This window comes from Chelonia mydas, chromosome 3 (genome assembly GCF_015237465.2).
Source record: "Chelonia mydas isolate rCheMyd1 chromosome 3, rCheMyd1.pri.v2, whole genome shotgun sequence".
Lineage (NCBI taxonomy): Eukaryota > Metazoa > Chordata > Testudines > Cheloniidae > Chelonia > Chelonia mydas.
In genome coordinates, this window is record NC_057851.1 from 71,298,747 (window position 1) to 71,322,254 (window position 23,508).

The following is a 23,508-nucleotide window of genomic DNA, read 5'->3' on the forward strand; positions in this document are numbered from 1 at the left end:
TTACTCTTGGGTTTGCAAGAATCTCTCTTTTTCCTTCTCTAAATCCCTGACTAATTAAAAAAACAGTACATCATGGTTAAATAAAACTGTACCCAGGATAACCCTGATTTCCATATGCAGATTTATCTGCACTGACAGCCCCCTCTCCCTCTCTCAGTCTCTCTGTGTTTTCTCTCTCTTTCTTTCTCTCTATACACTGTGTCTGTCTGGTTTTCAGGGCACCTTAATTTTTTGCTTTCTCTCGCACGCATAGGCTCAAATATCTAGACGAAGATGCAAACTGGTTGCTGCAGTCATTGTCTTGAGGAAGAAAGCTCATCATTGCAATGCCATCTTTTCACTCGTGCTCGGTGATTAAACTTCCCCAGCGTGGGGATGGAAAAGAAGCTGGAAATGAAACAGGATTGGGGGAAATCACATTGCTGCAGCTGTAGCCTGCGGTGGCCCCTGCCAGACGTGTCCGGGTTTCTGGGGTCCTTGACATTAAAAAGCAATGTGAGAAAATATTCGGAGACAAAAGCTGCAGCCTAAATGATCATTTTCTTTATTTAACATGGCAGCAGGCGCCGTGCGTGGGTAGGATCAACATGCTGCGTGTTCATTTGGACTTCTCTCCCTGTCTCCCTTCGAAGATGAAAGGAGATAATGTAATCTTTCCTGTGCCAAATAGGGACCCGAGGTAAGAATCTTGTTTTAGTAATCACGTTTCCTAAACTTTTGAAACTGGATATATTTTCAGTTTCAAACCAGTAAGAGGCAAAATGTGTTTTATCTGTGTTTAAAGAAACCCAGAAAAAAAGTTAATGTACAACATATTCGTAGTCCGTTTGGAAGGATTACTTTGTCATTTATGTCTGTGCTGTTTGTTGGATATTTGTTTCGAAAGCAGACTTCAGGAGTGACATCATGGTTTACAGCTGGTGCTAAAACTGATCTGCAAAGTCTTAACAAAACAACAACTTTGCAATAAGAAATTGAGCTACAGATGCATGTGCTGTCTTTTTCGATTGTATCCCAAATACTAGAACTCTTATTAAAGGATAGTGGGTTTTTTATTTTAACAGAGAGGCAATGAATGCTGCATAATTAAGTACAGTATTTAATTTGGCTGTTGTGCAGCAAAAGAATAAGGTAATATTTTTTATTGTACTAATCAGACTCAAGATGTTCTCTGTGTTAATTGGGTTAAAAATTGCAGTACTTATTAGAAATTCTAATTTCACAATGCAGCACTGACAATAAGCTCCGCCAGTGAATTATTCACATCTTTAATTTGCTCACTTAATGACAGTGTTCTGTAATCAGAGTGCAGAGACTGCTTCCTATGCATTATGTATGATGTTCAGGACTTAAATGCAGGACATTATGAAGCTCTCAGTGGCTCAGTAATTAGTTTTCCACCAGACAGGACTTAAATATTCACAGATAAAAGTCTACAGTTGAGATAATGTTAAGGTTGTGACACATACTAACAAAAGCAGAGGAGTTCAAATTTAAGGCTGAAACTATGTTCCTTTCTCATCCATTGTGCTTAGGAGGCTGAAAAATAACACGTGATAGTATGTAACAGTATGTGCAGCAATACATCGGTTCAGGGGAGTAAGTTAAAGGACTTTAATTTAACTTTGAATTTCCTTGCTTTTGGCAGTTTGTGACTGACAGTTTTTTCCCATCAATTATTTATATATAGTTTTTTAAAATAAACTTTGTTGTGAAAAGGAGATAGTAATATACACATTAGATAGTAACAATGTATAGGAGCACATAGGGGTGATTAAATATATTTTAATGGTTTTTATAGTTGATGTTAAACCCAGAAGTTTGCAACTCTATCAAGCTTTATGGTTTAACAAGTAACTGTTTTGTTATATGTACTAAGTTTGAGAGCACTTACCAGCATGGCTGCAGTGACATTTTTTCAATCTTCAGAATCTATAGTATATACGTACTTTGGAATGCATGTTGATTTAGAAAACTGCATGTTATTCACTTAAAAAATACTAACTCTAAAAGTGCTGTTGTGGCTCAGAGTGCAAATCCTCCCTTTTTGTGTTTATCACTGACCTGGTATTATGTGGGGCTCAGTGATTTAACAGAGGGGAGAAAGCATGGTTACATCATATCCTTACATCTCATATTGCTGGTTGTAAAATGGGCTGTTGATAAGGGAAGTTGAGGAAAAGTTAAGAATAACCATAACTTTTTTGTCATATTCAGGCACTGGTCAGGTTGGCCGCTGTGAATTTGTGCTAAAAGTGTCTTATGAAATTTTAATTGGAAAAAAAAAACTTATCACTGGGCAAGTTTGTCATTTTTAAAACCTCAGTATCTTATTTGGAGCTGAGAGTATTAATTTGAAAACTGATTAATTTGTATTCTTGACTTCAGAGACACTACTTGGGAGAGTAAATTTACTTACATGCTTAAGTGTTTGCAAGTTGTGTGCTAGGATTTTTAATGATGACTACCAAGTTTAATATAGATATAAAAAACTATCGGAGATTTCAAATTAGTACTCAAATATAGACAAAGGCTTAATAATTTTTAAGTACATCTGGAATTTAAAACAAAATATTTGAAAATCAACTTCTTCTTTACTTCCCTGCCCAGCCCTAAGTTCAGAATTCAGTTTGTCCCTTCAACAGCTGATAGCAGGGTTATAACCTAATAACTACTAAGGCTATTGCTTATAGCAGACACACATCTATTTGCTACAGCCAATAGTAGGCACTATGTCCCAGATCCACAAAGGAATTTAGGCACCTAAATCTGGGCTTTAGATGCCTAAAGCTCAGTTTTAGGTTCCACTATAATCCATATAACTTCTGCTGAACCCTGTAGGCCCCTTCACTCACTCAGCACCTAAGTTTTCAGAGTAAAAGTTCCCTTAGTGCCTAAGTTTCTGCTTCCGAGCATGCACTCTGCTGCCACACTCTTACCTGCCAGGGTGGGTGCCCTAACTACTTGACTATAGAGTCATTCTCTCTCTCCATCTCCCTCCCTCACCCCTCTTCCTGGCCCAATGACTTTTTAAGTATTTATACACAGTGAACAATTTCAACAGGAGAGAGTGAGGGAGCCTCACAGAGTATCCCTTCTCTCAGCGGTTAAAGCACTCCGCTGAAAAATGGGTAATACCCTTTGAAATTTTTTCTCATGCTCCGCCTGAGGGGGAAATTGAATCCAAATCTTCCAGATGAGTGCTCTAGCCATTGGGCTAAAATGGCATCATTTTGCGTGGGATGCAGCAAGTGCTTAACTCATTCTTAAAAGAAATGACTAAACTGCTTAACTCCAGGAGAGGGGTTCCCAGCTGTGGATTGCTAGCAGAGGTAGGTGCCTCCTAGGCGTAGCCACCTATCTTTGTGAGAGTGGTCAGGCTTAGGAAACACCTCTCTCCTTAGCATCTCCCATTGGCTAGTTTAGGCAGCGCCCCACCTAGTGTGCTGGCTTTTGTGGGTTGCATTCTAAATTATATAGAGAGTCTGAGCACTTCGAGCCTTTGTGGATCCCACTGTTTCACTGATTTTCTAGATGCCTAAAAGTTAGGTGTTGCAACACTTACATCCCTTTGTGGATCAGGACCTAAGTGTTTGCAGGATTGTGCCTTTCCTTTTCAACAGTTGGTGAGTAAACACATAATCCTGACTGCAGAAATTGTGGGAAAAGTCACCATCTCTGCTGAAGAATAATTATATCAGATTAACATAATTTTATTCCAGAGTAGAGTCACTGGTCAAGTGACCAGTCTAGTTCTGCTGGTCAGTTTCCCCACATAGACAAATTCTAAGTTTTAATTTTTAAAAAGTTAGTTTCCTAGACCTTGTCTTTTGAAGGAAAGCTTGGAAATGTGACCTGAGTATAACTGATGCAGTGATGTTTGCCAGCTCAGGCATACATCCTGAAAGAGCTCTGAGTGATACTCAAGGAATCTCAATGTGATGTTAACCCAAAGACCCACCCTACCAACAACACTCCAGCAGAGGACTCAATGTTGTAGATGCAGAAGAGTACAGTGGATCCATCCCACCAACCAGACATATACACTTCAGCTGTGAGGTGTATACTCGGGGGTGATAAACCTGCTGCCACCCAGCCTCTTCAGGAGGGCAAGGGGACCTCATGTACTCCTGAGGGGAGGGGGACCCTGATATTACTTCTGCGGAACAGAAAGGGTCTCTATACCAGTGTTCCTGCTTCTCTGGGAAGGGAGGACCGCATGATGCTGGTCCCTCCAAGTGGGGGCAAAGTTGAGGGGGCATGTCATGTGTCTAGGGCCCAGAATTGCCTTAATCTGGCCTCTAGGACATGGCAACTGCATAAAGGACATTCAATAACATTTTAATACTAGTGACAAAATCAGAAGATTGTAGTCATAATGCATTTAAATGGGTGACATTTTCTGACCTTGTTTATATTGATCCAAGTTCAAGAAGCATTATGAGTAAAAATCTGTGAAGAGGAATGATGGCTTATGCATCTCTGAAAGCATAATTTGGGCCTGATGCTTTTCATGTGCATAGCTCCCACTGAAACTAGATAAATATTGCATGTAGAAGGACTATAAGGACTGAGCCTAATATAGTTTCAGAAATTATATTCAAGTACATGTGCCAGAATGCCTCATTTCAGAATTATTGTTTTGGCTTGATAAGTTGAGAGTAAGGAGCAACTAAAAGGAACTAAAATATTTAGAGTGGAAAAGAAATTGAACATTGATGGTGATTTGTGTTCTAGAGAAATCAGTTCTCCACCAAAAGGTACATATGTATAGGACAATTATAAACAGGATACCTGGTGGAAATCACAGATGGGACCATATTTATGCTTCCCAATATTTTACCAGAGTTGCTTGGGAAAACAGAGTAAATAAATTCAAATATACAGTAAAATAGTGAAGCCAATATTTATTTATATTTAATATAGTGTCTATCCAAGCCGAAGACAGTGTGTACTTTAAAACACACCACTGATAAATATTCTTATTACAAATAAAAAAGAATAATTGCCAAGTCAAGCAAAATTTAATAGCCATATGAGCTCACACATAATGTGCCCATAAAAATATAAATCTATGAAATCTTTGACTCACATACATATTTTTATAGTAGCCCAGACAAAAACAGAGTAAGAATATTTAATACCACACAAAAACTTTCACTGAAGAGTCTGACTATGTCACCCCTCTCTTTGCATCCCTCATTGCATCCTCTTCTTTGTCATATCAATTATAAGCTACCTGTCTTGATTTTCAAGGCCCTTAACAGCCTATCTCCACTTCTAGTATCTTCTGTCATTCACTATTGAGATGTTGATGTCCGGCTCCCATGATTCCAGCCTGTATCGTCCACATGCTAAATTTTCAAACAAGTACTGTGTGTCCCTCATGCTTGGGAGGAGCTCCCCATAAATATCCACAAAGATACCTCATTGTCCTCCTTCAAATCATTTGTTAAAATTTTCCTTTGCCAGGATACCGTCAAAAAACTTGATAACAGTTAGGCTGCTGGTGTATTGAGACCACTATTGTTTCATTGTTGACCATGATGACCAATATTGTTTCATTGGTTCCTTGTACTACCCCATCTGTCTGTCTGTATCTGTCTTTTGTCTCTTGTTTTATACTTACATTGTAAGCTCTTTGGGGCAGGGATCATCTTCTTGGTCTGACTTTTGTACAATGCCTAGCACAGTGGGGTTCAAATCCATGACTAAGGGTCCTATATGCAATGGTAATACAAATAATAATAATACTCAAGGGTATTTCATATCAGCATGTGGTGAGGTTAACCAGGGTCATTGGGAGCCTGAGCCCAGTTCAGCCACTAGAAGGTGCTGGGTGTGGTTGGCATAAATGGAGATCAAACCTATTTGAGGATGAGCTGGGCCTTCATAAATGAAGGACACCCAGGTAGTGGGAAGGAGCGTCGGGGAGGAGACCCAGGTGAGAGTTGCTGGGAGTTTCCTCTCTTGGGCTAAAGGTAGAGAGAAACCTGGGCCGAGGAGGTGTTGAACTGAAGTTTGAGGGAAGCTGTGATGGAGGCTGAAAAGAGCAGGAGGTTCCTGTGGGAACTAAAAGGAACAGATTAGACTCCAGAGGGAGGCCATGAGGTAGAGTCTGTGAGAAGCAAGGAGAGACCCTGGAGGAATACAGCAGGCATAGGATTCACAGGCAGAGGGCCTGGACAGTGGAACACTGAAGGGGACTTGCTTGCAGGAGCCTGATGTGAAGTCAGTAAGAGGTCCATGGAGGCAGCAGCAAGGAGTCTGGTGGAGCAGATCATAGCAACTGGTTATAGGGTCTCTGGACTGAAACCCAGCATAATTGGAGGTCCTGGGTTCCCCCACCAGCCTCTGGGAAAGTGTGACACTCCAGAGAAGGGGATAAGGGCAGCTGAAAACCCTGAGAGAAGAGGCATGAAGACTACAGGGCCCAAAGTTGGTGCTGAAGACCTTTTATAAGGACATTGAGACTATTATTTGCTGGATTTACAATGTTATTCCAGAACGGGTGAGACTAAACTTTGACCAGGCTGGAGGGCCAAGATGCAAGAAGAGGCAGACCAGAATGACCATCAATAGGGGGTTCTAGAGTGGTAAGAGCATCTATACCAGGCGCAGCCAGAAGGGGGTACTCCAGTGGTAAGTTCAGCCTCCTGCACAGCACTATCACTAAAACCCAAGGAAACCACCAGTAAAGGTAGCATTAGCAACCCTAAGAACCTCAGCTCACATACTTTAATGCCTAGCCCTTTTAAAACCTAAAAACACTGACAGATTCCACAGCATTTTGTGACATTTCCTGTTTCTTTTAAAAATGTGGGGGTAGTGTTGGGCAGGGATACTGAGGAATCAGCGTTAGCAGGTATGAGGGAGAGAGAATGGGGGAATAGGAGAACAGCAGGTTTTGACCGCCATACAGTCTTCTCCAAAGTTCCCTAGTGTCTCTACTTTCTCTGCCCAACACTTCCCCATCAAAGGAGTGCAGGCCGTGGTGAGTGGGATTTTTTTGATGGGGAGAGTCTGGCCATAGGAGGTAGGGATTGCAAAGCTCCAGTGGGTGCATGCAGAGGGGATGTAGGTTCTGGTTGGGGGTGCTGGGTTCTGGTAAGGTGGGGCTCAGGGAGAAGCAGAGTGTAGCCAGCTGATGGATTGAGCTCAGGATTAAACAAAGACTGTGAATGGCTAGCCAACTACAAAAGCAGTTTCTCTTCCCTTGGTGTTCACCCCTCGACTGCTAGAAGAGGGCCTCATCCTCCCTGATTGAACTAACCTGGTTATCCCTAGCCTGATTCTTGCTTGCATCTTCATACCTGCCTCTGGAAACTTCTGCTACATGCATCCGACAAAGTGAGTATTCACCCACGAAAGCTTATGTTCCAATACGTCTGTTAGCCTATAAGGTGCCACAGGACTCCTTGCCGCTTTTACAGATCCAGACTAACACGGCTACCCCTCTAATACTGGATTTTTGGTTTATTACAGGGCTGACCTTACAGGTGCATGATGTGGGCGACCATCTAGGGCACCGCGGTCGGAGGGGTGGGGCACCGTCTGAGTGCCACAAGCTGCGGACCTGGGCTGCTGGAGTGGGGTGAGTGCAGGCAAGCCCAGGTCTGGAGCCCCTGACTAGCCGGACAGGAGGCTGGTGATGCCATCCAGAGCTGCCAGCCTGGTGGTGAGGCACAGGCAGCAGGGCTCATCCCTGTGGAACCAGCAGGGTCAGCCCTTGGATCCCCCCTTCTTGCAGGCACGGGTGGTGGCCATGCACCCGCTCTCCTCCTGCTAGGTGATCAGGTGATGTATGGCAGGGGGAGCCCCTGGGCTCAGAAACTCCTCCCTGTGCAGTCCAGCTGGGCTCTGGGGCCAGGAGCTGGTTCTCACTCCCTGCATCCCACGCAAATTCAAAGAAAGGACACCAAAACACAAGTTCATCCAGGGCACCATTTTCCCTAAGTCCAGCCCTGGCTGCTTATAACAATCTATAACCCACTAGCAAACCCCCCTCCCCAGCTACTTCCCCCTCCTTTCCTCCCTGTGATCGGAAGGGTATTAATGGGCCCCTTCACCTTGAACAGTCTGTTGAAATATGAATTAACTACTTATGCTAAACAATCTGTTCCACCTTGTATTTAGCTGTGACACTCTGAGTTAGTTTCCCATACCTGAGTTTACACAGAGGTATTCTTCAAAAGCTTGTCTCTCTCACCGACAGAAGTTGGTCCAATAAAAGATATTTCACCTACCTTGTCTCGCTAATATCTTGGGACCAAGACAGCTACAACAACATTAAATATGTGGTGGCAGCAGTCAGTCTAATAAGACCCACAGCAAGGAAGAGAGTGTGATCAAGAGGAAAACAAAGCAGCACCTAGAGACAGAGCCAATAGGCGGCATGGATGGACTCTGATTACCAGGAAAGCTGAATTTCCAGATAAAACATCTTGCACACGCATGGAAGCAGTAGAAGCAAGAGTTGGTTCTGTATACAGAGCTGACCATAGGGGAAAAAGGATGAGAAAAATGAAGGTAGAATCATCTTTATTATCACATTGGGGGGGAAAGGATGAGATGTGAGTGAAACTTTGTTCCCAGGATCATTGCCCAAAACACTAGAACAGCTGGTAAAGGTGTTTAAGTGCCATGGCCCCAGACAGAATAAGACTGTAGAGAAATACCATTTTAAAACCTAAAACCAAGTAACAAAGAGGGAATAGATAGATTCAGTAGAACCTCAAGTTATGAACACCAGAGTTATGAACTGACTGGTCAGCCACACACCTCATTTGGAACTGGAAGCACACAATAAGGCAGCAGCAGAGACACACACAAAAAGCAAATACAGTAATCTGTTAAATGTAAACTACTAAAAAAGTTAAGGAAAAGTTTTAAAAAAGATTTGACAAGGTAAGGAAGCTTTCTGTGCTTGTTTCATTTAAATTTTAGATGCTTAAAGGCAGTATTTTTCTTATCCATAGCAAAGTTTCAAAGCTGAATTAAGTCAATGTTCAGTTGTAAACTTTTGAAAGAATAACCATATTTTGTTCAGTTACAAACATTTCAGAGTTATGAACAACCTCTGTTCCTAACATGTTTGTAACTGTGAACTAACTTACAGAACTAAGAACTCTGGCAATCATGCGTACCTTTGACAACATAAAAGGTTGCCTAATTAGGGACAGAATTGTTTGTGGAACACATGTTTCCATCTTACAAGGGAATGTTGAGAGAAATAGATCTAACCCTAGGGAAATGACTCCAAACAGTAAAGGCAGCTGAACTGTCCAGGGAAAATATCATAACAGCAGCCACTAGTGCAGAACAATTATATGGGGTCAAACTAAAGGTACCCAGGAGCCAGGACAGAGAAAGACCAATTGAGAATACAGGCATCATTGTCCAGCAGCATGGAAGGCCAAAAGAAAAATGCCCAGCCTGTGGGCAACAGTACAAAATGTGTGAAAAACAGAACCATTTCATGTCCTAATGCCACAGCTACCCGAAGAAAAATAAAGCAGCAGTACATGCAGTGATTGAGGACATAGAGACTACCAATGAAGAGGAGGATGTCTGCAGGGTGACTTCAGCAGGCCCAAAGATTCTCAATGTACACTCTCTACAGAAGAAGTGAGTGTACATTCAATTCAATCATTCAATTGCCAGTGAGTGTACATTCAATTCAATCATTCAGTTGCTGGGCATGAATGCATATGCAACTATACATAGGCACCGACTCCAGAAGTGCTTCAGGGCTGGAACACCCATAAGAAAAAAAGAGTGGGTGCTCAGCACTCACCAGCCACAGCTATTGGGCAGCATTGCCAATCAGCTGCTTGGCTGTGCCCCCAATCAGCTGATCAGGGACGGAGCTGTTTGGTGGCTTGGGGAGGAACTTGTGGAGGCAGAGAGCAGAGATCGGTGCACAGTAAAGGGCCTCAAGGAGGAGGCAGAGCGAAGGCGGGCCCTTGGGGGAAGAGGTGGAGTGGGAGCCGGACCTTGGGGTGGAGCACCCCTGGAGAAAAGGAAAAGTCAGCACCTATGCAACTATGCTATTGAATCAATGACCAATTCAATTCCAGCTGGATTGTGGAGCCAGCTGCAATGTAATCCCAGCAATACTGATAAACAGCAATATTAGTCTGGAGAAATGTGATGAAGTGCTGGTGATACACAATAAAACCATGCTGGGATCAGTGGGCAAATGGAGCTGTCCATGAGAAACCTGCAAAATAAAAGATGTTATTACCTGGAGTTTATAGTAGTTTATACAATAATTGAAATATAAGGCTGGAAGGAACCTCAAGAGGTCATCTAGTCCAGTCTCCAGTGCTGAGGCAGGACCAAGGATACCTGGACCATCCGTGATGGGTGTTGGTCTAACATCTTCTTAAAATCCTCCAATGATGGGGATTCCACAACATCTCTTGGAAGCCTGTTCCAGAATTTAACTACCCTTACAGTTTTCCTAGTATCTAACCTAAATCTCCCTTGCTACATTTTATCCAATTACTTCTTCTCCTCCCTTTAATGGACACAGAGAAAAATTGATCACCTCCCTCTTTATAACAACACTTAACATATTTGAAGGCTGTTATTAGGTTCCCACCTCTGTCTTCTTTTCTCAAGACTAAAAATGCACATTTTTTAAAAACCTTTCTTCATGGGTCAGTTTTTTCTAAACCTTTTATCATTGTTCTTTCTCTCTCCAATTTATCCACATCTTTCCAAAAGTGTGGTGCTCAAAACTGGACACAGCTGAGGCCTTATCAGTGCTGAATAGTGTGGAACAATTACCTCCTGCGTCTTACGTATGACAATCTTGTTAATACACCCCAGAATGATATTAGCCTTTTTCACAACTGCGTCACATTGTTGATTCATATTCAATTTGTGATCCACTATATCCCCCAGATCCTTTTCAGCAGTACTACCACCTAGGCTGTTATTCCCTCTTTTGTAGTTGTGCAATTGATTTTTCCTTCCCAAGTGAAGTAGTTTGCACTTGTCCTTATTGAATTTCGTCTTGTTGATTTCAGAACAATTCTCCCATTTGCCAAAGTCACTTTGAATTGTAATCCTGACCTCCAAAGTGCTAGTGGCCCCTCCAAGCTTGGTGTCATCTGCAAAATTTTATAAGCATACTGTACACTCCATTAGCCAAGTTATTAATGAAAATAGTGAGTGGCGCAGGACCCTGGACAGACCCCTCGGGGACCCCACTAGCTATGTCCTCCCAGTCTTACAATGAACCATAGATAACTACTCTCTGAGTATGATATTTCAATCAGTTATGCACCCACCTCATAATAATTTCATCTAGACCACATTTCCCTAGTTTGCTTTTGAGAATGTCATGTGGGACGCTGTCAAAAGTCTTATTAAAATCCAGATATATCAAGCCTATGCTTCCCCTCCCACATCCACAAGGTCAGTAACACTATCAAAGAAGGAAATTAGGTTGGTTTGCCATGATTCAGTGATATACAGAAGTACCACTCACTTTTGGGCAGTGGGGCCGTGGAAGTCATGTATTTGATTGCAGTACACTGCAATATCTTCATTGTGAGAAAGGACAGAGAACAGTCACTGTGGGTCCATTCTAGCAGAATATTAGGATGTTTTTCACAGAGATGGACACCTACAGGGCAAGTTGAAGGTAGAAAGAGACTCCCACATGCAGCCTGTGAGACTTCTGAAACACAGAGTTCCATTAGTCCTGGTGGAGCCACTGAAGAAGAAACTGGTAAGCCTGCAAAGAAGAGGCATCCTTATACCTGTTAGAACAAGCACACAGTAGATCAATAGCTTTGTAGTGGTGAGAGAACCTGCAGGTAAACTGAGGCTCTGCATTGAAAATAAGTCACTACTGTTACCAACAATTGAGGACATCCTACCCAATCTATCCACAGCAAAAGTGTTTGTCAAGAAAGGATTCTGGCATATTGAGCTAGATGAGCCAGCCAACCATCCGATGACCTTTGTCACACTGTTTAGCAGGAACTGCTGGGTATGAATGCCTATAGAGATCAACCCAGCACCAGAGGTGTTCCAGTGTAAACTGAACCAGGCACCAGGAGGACTCTCAGGTATCCAAAGGAGCTGATGACAGTCTTCTTGTAGGAGGAGGAGATGACAAAGAAGAGGCAATGCAGGGCCATGATACGAAGCTGCAACAACTTTTTAAACCAGTGCCGGGAGTGGAATATTAAGCTGAGTGCAGTCGAGCTGAAGGTGCAGAGAACTGAAGTCCCCTACATCAGACACCGTGTTGACTTCTGAGGGACACCAAGAAACTGAGAGCCATTCATGCAATGCCCAGATCAAAGGAAGTGAAGTGATTTATAGGAATGACCGACTATTTTTCCAGATTCCATGCACACCTATGGAAGCCTCTGAACCCTTGAGACAATTAATACACAATGATGAGGTGTGGGAATCGTCATTTACCCAAGAACAGGCATCTGAAAGAGTAAATAAAATAAAAAACGAGGTACCAGTCCTTAAGTACTACAGCCATGCAGAGCAGCTAGAGCAACAGTATGATCCCTAGAGGTCTAGGAGTGACACTTATCCAAAGCTAGCAGCCCACGCCATTTGCTCGTAGAGCCTACTGGCTGCGCTCTTTGGAATGGAACGAGTCCATCAATTCACTTCTGGGTACATGGAAAAAAAATATTGGGTTCTCAGCACCCACTGGCAGCCCCATGGATCAGCGCCTCCCCCTACCATCCTCCTCCCCATCCCCAGCACTTCCCACCTCCCAGTGATCAGCTGTTCAGTGGCGTGCAGGAGATACTGGGGGGGAAGGGGGAGGAGCAGAGGCACGAAGAGGCGGGACGGGGACAGAACAGGAGTGGGAAGAAGTGGGGCAGGAGTGGGAGCTTGGGGGAAGGGGTGGAGTGGGGGCAGGCCCTGGTGTGGAGCAGGGGTGGGAAGAGGCGGGGCGCGGGCAGGGGTGGGGTCTTGAGGGAAGGAATAGAGTGGGGGCAGAGTGGGGGTCAAGCACCCCCTGGGAACTGTGGAAGTCAGTGCCTATGCTGCCCATGATCTGAGGTGGTTTCTGACACATAGAATCTGCTAATGTGGGTAAGAGGCAAATTGCCTGAGTTTCCTAAAGTTCTCTGTACTTTTATTTTTGAGTTGCCATACTCCGATCTGAAGAAACTCTACATTCCAGTGTTTGTTTATGGATGGTATGATGCATGCACAGGGCCAGATTAACACACGGCTTTAGGGGCTGAAGCCCAAGGCCTTGGGCTAAGGGGGCACCCGCAAAAATAAATCCATAATTATATACAATTTAGTGGTCACCAACCCGTCGATCGTGATCGACTGGTCGATCCTGAAGCCTCTGCCAGTTGATTGTGATCTCCAGGCTGCTAAAAGTCCAGTGGCGCAGCAGTGCCTGACTGCCACAGCCCCACACCGCTCCCGGAAGAGGCCGGCTGCTGGCATGTCTCTGCGGCCCCTGGCAGGAGAAGGGGGGGAGAGGCAGCTCTGCGCACTGCCCCTGCCCCCAGCACCATCCCCGCAGCTCTCATTGGCCAGGAACCGGCCAATGGGAGAGGCATGTGCAGCGCTTGTAGGTGCAGGCAGCCGTGCCAGCAGCCAGCTGCTTCTGGGAGCGGCATGAGGCTATGGCAGGCATGCAGACGGCCTACCTGAGCCCTGCTGCGCTGCCTGTGGTAAGTGCCTCCCAGTTGGAGCCTGCACTTCGCACCCCCGCCTGCAGCCCAACCCCCTGTCCCAGGTCAAAATCCCCTCCTGCACCCCAACCCTGTGCCCTAGGCTGGAGCCTCCTCCTGCACCCAAACTCCCTCCCAGAAAGAAACTAATATAACAGCTGTTCTAAGGTAAGAAGTAGGCTATTTTGAATTAACTTAACTATTCTGCATGTTTTAAAACTGAAATGTAACCACAGAACAGCTTTATGTTAATTAAATAGCAAGTGTAGTATAGCGTTAATAGCTCGATGTCATAATTGTGATAATTTTGTTTTAAATTAGGAAAAAGACTTGTATACAGGGACCCCACAAAATCTAATAGCCCCAGGCCCACAGGAGAGTTAATCCGGCCTTGTGCATGCTGAACCATCTCTTAAGGCAGGTGGTCTGTGACCAGTAGGAAGTCACTTCACTGCTTGGAAAAGAGGGACAGAAAAAACCAACAACCCACCAGCTAAACTGTTGCTCAGGATTCCAGGTACCTCCAACTAGAACATATAGGTTGTGCTACTAAATATACCACATCTTTTGTCATTTGTTGCTGATAGCAATAAAATAGAATATATAGAAGCAGTTGCAATGGAGGTCCAACAAATGATTTAGGCTAAGATCTTAAAAACTGACTAGTTACTTTGGCTTCCTCAATTTCAGAGAACTCAGTTTGAGATATCTTAAAGGGTCCTGGTTTTCCAAAAGTGGTAAACACCTGTGCTCTGAAAATCAGCCCTTTTCTGGTATCTGAAGGACACCCAAATACCTAGTCACCTTTGAATATTTTAATCTTCCTATCTACTGGTCACTCCAATGCCTATTCAGATGCTTACAGGTAGGTGTGGAGAGTTTAAATTAAATGCTGCAGATAATCTTTAAAATTAATAATCTAGTCTCTGGTGAGGTACTGTGTACTCCAGCATAATTTTTTGCAAAAATTGAACACTCAACTTTAGTACTTCTGAAAGCAAGATACTGGATTCAGCCAGAAATATTGTGTGAAATCCTGACTCCACTGAAGTCCTAAAACTGTTAGCAAGGTGTGGATGTTTCACATATTTTATTACTAGTTGAAAAGCCAAGGAATGTCAATCATTTAACTGATACAAGACTGTTATTAACTTGTCTTTAGGCCAATACAAACATTAAAAGACTGTTAATTAAGTTGCAGTGCAAGACTTGTTTCCACACAACAAGCCTCATAGGTAGTTTTCAGTTTAAATTCTGCATTAAGTTTGTTACATTACCTACAGGAACAGCAGTATTTCTGATCCAAGTCCTTCTATCGAAAGTAATTTCTTTAGTCATTTCCTCCAACCCATATACAGAGCTGTGGATCTTTTCCAGAGAAATGCAATAAAATGTAGGCAGTAATAGATATAAAACACATTTTTTAATTTACTAAATACTTATTATGACTTTGCTCTTTTCCTCCTTTCATGGTACCTAACTTAATGAGATGTAAACTGAAAAATGCCTTGTGATGCTGGTTTTCTAATATCTGAGTTTGGGGTTTTGAAGTCCTACCACCTTCCAGAAGATTGCAAGGGCAATTGTAACACCGACAGACTTTGGTTGTCGGCAGGCAGGATCAAACCTGGGGCTCTGGAACTAAATGCATGAGCTAAAAGCCATATAGCTGTTAGCTGAGTCAGCTTATGCTCAGATCAATCTGTTAGTCTTTAAGGTGCCACTGGACTCCTTGTTGTTTTTGTGGTTACAGACTAACACGGCTACCCCCTGATAGCTGAGTCAGTGTGTCTCTGTCTCTCTCGCTCTCTCTCCTCCGCCCCTCAGCCACTAGATGGGACAGAACACCACACCCAGGAGGTGTGTGGGTTATACAATCTTAATTTCAGTTTAACAACATTTTTGTAAGTAAATATACTTTATTTCACAGGGAATAATTTGTCTGTTGATGACAAGGCTCACAGCGTTGTTGAGGGGCAAATCTGCTGGACCCTACATCTTTTAGTAGAGTGGAGAGTGGTTGGCTGTTTCAGAGGAGTAAAACCACTCCCTGCCAGAATCCATGTAAGTCACCCTCTCATGGAAAACTATGAAGACAAATACAAGTCCAGAACATGTGCAAAATCTCAGTCTAGTGAAGCAACTATCTTTATGATTCCTGCCATGTTACCTGCAGCATTGATAACTCCCTAACACAAATGTTATTACTCGGACACAGTAGCAAGACCAATGTTTCCACAAGAAATTTCTCCAAACATTTTGGGGGGGGGGGGGTGCATTTGGCAGAACAGTAATATAAAAAGAGAACAAAATGTTATTGCTAAAATGCTACCACTCAAAACATCATTATGGGTATGGCTACATGTTGTGATTCACGATGGTCAGTTCTGCCTCTGCCTATCAACCTGCAGAATTGTCAGGTCAAAAATCTTCTTCCAACTGGTTCTTTCTCTGGTATTAAAATACACCTCTCTTTCAAGTCAGGCAGAAAGAGTTTTAGCTGGACAGGTAAAAGTCCCCTATAGGTGAAAATTTTCAAAAGATGCTCCTGAAATATTTGCACAAAACATGCAGCTACACCTTCAAAATATTCAGTCACAATTTCAGTTGGTTGACATTACCATATAATGCCCAAACAAGAGAACAATTTTAAGTGAGCAAATCTAGAGCATGACTATCTGTGAAAGAGTGCAAATGATTTTCAGCACAGGACACAAATCTTATTCTTAAATGTAATGAACATGTGTGTTTATTTTAAGGAATTGGGGACCCAATGCATAGGAAAATGTAGTTATCTCTAGATGTATAAGGTTCTCCCATTGCACTTTTTAAAACAGTTTTTCCCCCTCCCCTGTACACCTTTGCATATCTGAGTCCCTAATTGCATGCTTACCCTAAGCTCTTTGAAAATTGGCCTTTGAAAATCTCAATATGTCTTCTAGCTTTATCCACAGATACTACATAGTTTGTTGTCTGATAGGCTTATTAGGAATGTAATGAGCTAGGATCTATTGTGGACAGGACTCCACTGAGAATCGTCTGAGGTCAGAGTTACTTTTTTGTTACTTTACCAGGATCTTGGCTACCATGGCTGCCAGAAGAAGGTTATTACCCCTACCTCCCTCCACTAGCCCTAGAGACCTCCACTCCACTGTCTGTCCTACTGCCTGGCTCCCTCCCACTCTTGGCTTCTTTCCTCTACATCTACTGGTATTTAGTATTCACTACTTTATCCATTACTCAGATAATTGTCTTTTAAATGGATTTTTCAGCTTCCTAGTTCCAAGTAATCCATTCCCTTCCCAAGATTCTTCTGCAATTGCAAAAAACAATATACTGTATCTTCAGCAATTATTGCCAATCAGACAATTTGCATATTGATAAATCATCAGTTTGATTTTTTTAATGCTTTAGTATCCTCAGTTAACATGGTGTCATCTTGATTAATTGTTATCTCTTTGTTATCAGTTTTTCTCATTTCATTCTAGAAAACTAAAGCAAATAGGAATATATCTAGGAGCATAGGAGCTAAATAGTAAAAAGCTGACAGTTTGTAATTTTATTAGAATCATTTTGGTAACAACTCCTCTGATACCTATTATATGTGCTCATGAATAGCCACTATACCAACACAAAACATCTGCTAGTCTGGATGAATTTGAACTCCCTCTGATCTGGTAAGAAATGAAGAATAATTTACCCAGCCATAATTGAAATCCACATGTAGTCTGATCTTAAACTCTATGAATCTTTGACAATGACAAAGAATTGCAAAAAAGAGTAACAGTTCTAATGCTGCAAAAGGAATGTTATTAGACTAAAGAAAGTGGCATTGTATTATCTGTAAAGGTACTTTCTCTGCCTACTTCATTGCTGAGTTTCTGCCTATCTTTTTCTTCAGTCCTTTCTGCTGTAGACTTGAAGAAACATGCACATGCCCTTGCAGAGAGGGACAAATGTAAAGCTTTTAATCCTCATTGTGACTTTATAGTTGAATCACAAATACTTCATCAGCTAGAAAAGATATGTCCACTTCACCCCGTCAAACGCTTTCTCTGTATCCAGCAGTGACAGGGCAAAAAAGCCATCTGCAGAGTTTGTAATCTGGGAGAATATTATTTGAAATCCTTCTTTGGTTATCTGAGCTGGAACTTCCTTTTATAAAGCAGGTAGGTATCTAAAATAGTTATCTAGGTATCTGAAATAGTTAATTAGTGGGATTAGTATATTTTATTTGGTACAGCCAATAAAATCTTCATCAAAAAAGGAGATGGTTCAGGAAGAAACGTATTTGGGGAAAACTCTTGTCTTTGGGCAACGTTTTGGTGTTTGCTGTTTGTGAGGTTTGAAGGAGGTAGCTTGACATTTGAATTTATGAGAGTGATTCTTGTAAGTTTTATTACACATTTGTTTCATTAAATTTGTGTAAGAGTCTGTCTCATTAGGAGGGGTTTATGTATTCTAAGGGGTATGATGCCTCCTAATCCTTCTGTTTCTAATGGCTTTCTGGGAGCTTCCGCCTGGTATTAAGTAAGATTATTGAGCTTGGATGTTTTCAAGCTATTCTGAGTTTTGGAAGTTGGATTAGGTTCTTCCTACTATTTGGTGAAAAGTTTCTATACCATTTATGAAGACTGTGATTATTTCTTCTTCATCGTTAGATATCTAATTCTGTATTGGATGGAACATATTGTGGCTATTGCTGCAGGAGATTCCTGTTTCTTAGGCTAGAATGCTAGTAGTGTACTTGAGCTACTTCTATATTCATAATAAGTTTTTCAATACATATTGGCACAACTGGTCTGCCAGAGACAGGATATTGAATCTTGGTTCACAGAGCACTTAGGAACCAGTAAATTCTGACCTGCCACCCAGTGACATGTTAACAGTCACCAGAACTAGACTCTGAACTCTGACAGAGGACTCCAGTCCTGCTCTCTGATTGTCAGAACTCTGAGGGTCCTGATTGATTCCCTGCTTGTATTTAAACTAAGCTCAGGACCAGGCGGTTGTCTATGAAACCAAGTTTCCCCTGCTTAGGACTGCTTTCCTTGTGCTACCTGTTCCTACTGCCTGACTCTGACCTCCTGGTAACCTGACCCTGGCTGATTCATTAAGCCTGATTCACCCTCTGGCCTGTCTCAGACTCTGATCTCCTGGTATCTGACCTGGCCTGGCTCCCAACTAGGTCAGACTGCCCATCCTGGTCCTGCCCATCCTGGTCATCGTATGGTTTGTTTTTTCACTTAATGAGTTTACATGTCTAGAGTTTCTTCTGATTGTGTCATTTTCTGTCTTGCTTTTTCCTCTCCCTGAAATTAAGGTATTATTTTACCCCTGAAGACTGCTTTTAGGGTTTCCCTGGGAGGGGTTTACTGCTGTTTCTCTCAATTCTTATTAATTTGTAGGAAGTATTTTTTTTGGCATATTTATGATATGTTTGAAAATGTGTCTCCAAAAGTGAACTATTTGGATGCCAAGAGTCAGAACTTGCAAGTGGCAACACTCCTATTGAAATCATGGAACTGGAGGATTCTTTCATTGATAAGAGCATGGCAGAATGATATGAAAAAAAGGGAAGATTAGGAATGAGCAAAGATCTATTCAGGAGTATAGTGAAAAAGCAGTGTGAGGGACAACTAAAATTGCCTGTAGAGATGAAGCTAAGGGCTGATCTAGGAGTCATCACAGTATCTTAGGCCTCGAAGGGACCTTGAGAGGTCTTTTAGTCCAATCCCCTGCACTAATAGCAGAACTAAGTATTATCTAGACCATCCCTGACAGGTGTTTGTCTAACCTGCTCTTAAAAATCTGAATGATGGAGATTCCACATCCTCCCTAGGCAGTTTATTCCAGTGCTTAACCATCCTGATCATTGGGAAATTTTTCCTAATGTCCAACCTAAACCGCCCTTGCTGCAATTCAAGCCCATTGCTTCTTGTCTTATCCTCAGAGGTTAAGGAGATAACAACCTTATAGGCACTTGAAAACTGTTATCATGTCCCCTCTCTGTCTTCTCTACTCCAGACTAAACAAACCCAATTTTTTCAATCTTTCCTCATAGGTCATGTTTTATAGACCTTTTAGTCATTTTTGTTGCTCTTCTGTGGACTTTCTCCAATTTGTCCACATCTTTCCTGAAATGTGGCACCCAGAACTCCAGCTGAGGCCTAATCAACATGGAGTCAAGTGGAAAAATTACTTTTTGTGTCTTGCTTACAACACTGCTACTAATACACCCCAGAATGATGTTTGCTTTTACATTGTGGACTCATATTTAGCTTGTGATCCACTATGACGCCCAGATCCCTTTCTGCAGTATTCCTTCCTAGGCAGTCATTTCCCATGTAGTATATGTGCAACTGATTGTTCCTTGCTAAGTGGAGTACTTTGCATTTGTCCTTATTGAATTTCATCCTATTTACTTCAGACCATTTTTCCAGTTTGTCCAGATCATTTTGAATTTTAATCCTATCCTTCAAAGCACTTGCAACCTCTCCTAGCCTGGCATCATCTGCAGTCTTTATAAGTGTACTCTCTATGCCATTATCTAAATAATTGATGAAGACACTGAACAGAACCAGACCCAGAAGTGATCCCTGCAGGACCTCACTTGATATGCCTTTCCAGCTTGACTGTGAAGCACTGATGACTATTATTTGGGAATGATTTTCCAGCCAGTTATTCACCTACTTTATAGTAACTCCATCTAGTTTGTATTTCCCTAATTTGTTTATGAGAAGGTCATGCGAGACAGTATCAAAAGCCTTACTAAAGTCAAGATACACCACATCTACCACTTCCCCCCTAGCCACAAAGCTTGTTACCCTGTCAAAGAAAGCTATGAGGTTGGTTTGGCATGATTTGTTCTTGACAAATCCATGCTGGCTGTTACTTATCACCTTATTATCTTTTAGGTGTTTGCAAATTGATTGCTTAATTATTTGCTCCATTCAGTATCTTTCCAGGTACTGAAGTTAAGATTATTGGTCTATAGTTCCTCAAGTTGTCCTTATTTCCCTTTTTATAGATTGGCACTATATTTGCCCTTTTCTAGTCCTCTGGAATCTCTCCTGTCTTCCACGACTTTTCAAAGATAATCGTTAATGGCTCAGACATCTCCTCAGTCAGCTCCTTGAGTATTCTAGGTTGTATTTCAACAAGCTTTGGTGACTTGAAGACATCTAACTTGTCTAAGTAATTTTTAACTACTTCTTTCCCTATTTTAGCCTCTGATCCTACCTCATTTTCACTGGCATTCACTGTTAGATATCCAATCGCTGCTAACCTTTTATGCTTCCAGCTGAAGTGTAGACATACCCTGAAACACATTGTGACAAAGTTTGAGAACTCCTGGCTTATAATATTAAAGCTGTCCTTTCAATTACTTAAGGTGTGTTAAACTCATTTTTCTTTAACCATTAGGTGTCTCTCTTCTCTTGTTGTTAGGACCCTCTCCATTTTAACTCCACGTCCCAATTATATGGTTTGCTGTATTTATTTATTTATGTTCGGCAGATTCTCTTAGGCTGTTGTGTATAGGTTGCTGCTACTTTTCTTTTCATTTTGGTGCTTTGCTGATAAGCCTGCATTTATGCCAGTGTTTTTTTTCTTTGGCTCTCCTCCTTTTCTCCTTTCTCCTTCATTGAATCTTGGTAATTGATGCCTCAAGCAGTGGCATAAGTAACTGAATGTAAAGCTGAAGTCTTAAGGCCTGTTTGATGGACTGTTTTGGTCACATTGGGTGACATAAACGGAGTGAGACTGGTTTGTGATATTAGAGCTAAATAAACAAAGTGAATTTCAGGTGCTGAAATTGAGTGCAACATAATCACAGCATGCATGTTGAAAGAGAGCAGCACTTGCCTTATGTTAAAATTGAAAAACTAAGCTTGCTTCATATAGCAGGTCCCAAATGAGCCCCTAAGGCAAAGCCACACTGACATGTTGGTACAAGGACAGGTACTACACAGTTGAAATAATGGAACAGAAAGTTCTGTGTGTGTGGTTTGAAGGGTGGTCTGCAACTACAGTTGATCCAATATGTGTATAATTCGTCTACTGAATGGAATGCAGGTGTTTAATGGAATGGAATACGTAATACATCACATTAATGTAAATCTCTGTGTGGCACAAAAATATATTCACCTGAAGTCCAGTTAGCACTGAGAAATGAAGTGAATGCAGAATTTGACCAGATGATAAAATTCAATGTCATTATACAAATTCTATAGCATCTTTTAGGAGATGCATTTTTAAGAAACTTCCTTTTTGGGATTGTCTCTGCATCTGAGGTGTACCAAAGCATCCTGTCCCAGCTCTTTGAGGATCTGCTTGGAGTACAAGTAATTGGTAAGGATATGCTGATTTTGGACAAAAATGATTAACAACAGAAATGAAAGACTCTGTAATGTTAGAATCATAGACTTTAAGGTCAGAAGGGACCATTATAATCGTCTAGTCTGACCTCCTGCACAACGCAGGCTACAGAATCTCACCCACCCTGAGTATTCTGTAGTGTAGCAAAGAAAAAAACCATTAATAATTTAAAGTATTAGTTCCTATTCAATTTAAGTTGAAAGAAATTAAAATGTAATTTATTTTTCATAGTCTGCACTGTTAGTTCACTTCTGAATTTCACTTACCTTGAACAAGAAAACTGCCGAGTGAGTTTCACTTTTGTTTCTAGTTAGTTTCATTTAATGTCCGACTGACCCATATGCAGTACTATACATTTTTTTTTTATCTTGCAGAATTTCATAGAAATTACTGCTAGTCCTTTCAGTCTCTTGTTACATGGCAGTCTCCTTCTCTTCTCTCACTTCCAAGCATTTTTATTGCTCTTCTCTCACCTCTTACAGTTTTTGCTTTGTCTTTTTTAGATGTGGTGACCAAAACTGAAAGTAATTTTCAAGGAGAGGATGTACTATCAATTTTTTAATATAATGGTATTGTACTTTTAATGCTGTTATCTGTCCCTTTCTTTATATTCTCTAATGATGGGAAGTTTTAAGGTTGGCACTGTAAGCTATTTGTGTCATGAATTAATAATGCTAAAAATGATGAAGTCATTTAAACATTTTTTAAATGAAACTTCCTTTCCTCAGATTTTTAATAGGGTGTATGACCTGCAAGTAAAATCCAAAGTCATCTCCTGAGTTTCCTGATTAATGGAGAATTATCTTAATTAAAAGGAAATCAGAAAGCCAATCTACAAGTGTGAATCCTGTTCCTTTTGCTCATATAATAGGGAAGAAAAGCACCACTGGGGATGCCATACTATTTGCAGAACAATAGGAAATATTCCCAAATGAAGTTAAATCATATTAATTGTCAACACTCTCTTCTATCCTAAAATGAACATACAAATAAAATGTCAAAAATAAATGAATAATGCAAAAAAAAAAAAAGCATGTGATTATGCACTATCGAACAATATGACTATGGGCCAGATCACATACCCTCCCATGGAAGAACCTACAAGCAGGAACTAGGAAGAGGAATTCTCTGTGAAGTTCTGTAGCAGAATTTTTCTCAAGTTGTTCCTTTGGGATCAGGAATTGACAGCATATGAAACAGGAAAGCATTTGAAGCCCCAGGCCCTGCAGAACCCTGGAGACACAGGGCCATTCACACATAGGAGCTGTGACTCCAGGATGACTCTAGAACCCTCTGGCTCAAATGAGGCAATCCAGTGCCAGGGCTTCCCCGGCTTGCAGCTTCCCCAGGGATCTTAGCTCAATCAAGGCCGTTAATGATGCTTGTAGCTACATTATTTATTTATGTACTTGATTATTTATTTACAAAAAATCAACAGGAATTG

The 23,508-nt window shown here is 41.6% G+C and overlaps 1 long non-coding RNA gene across 1 annotated transcript in view; it reads left to right on the forward strand.

The window, feature by feature from the left end:
* Positions 1 to 228: 228 nt before the first annotated feature.
* The window catches only part of LOC122465001, a 173,362-nt gene continuing 150,082 nt past the window's right edge, over positions 229 to 23,508 (forward strand). Inside the window, exon 1 of the long non-coding RNA XR_006289501.1 lies at positions 229 to 679. This is a non-coding gene — a long non-coding RNA (uncharacterized LOC122465001). The remainder of the gene's footprint in view (positions 680 to 23,508) is intronic.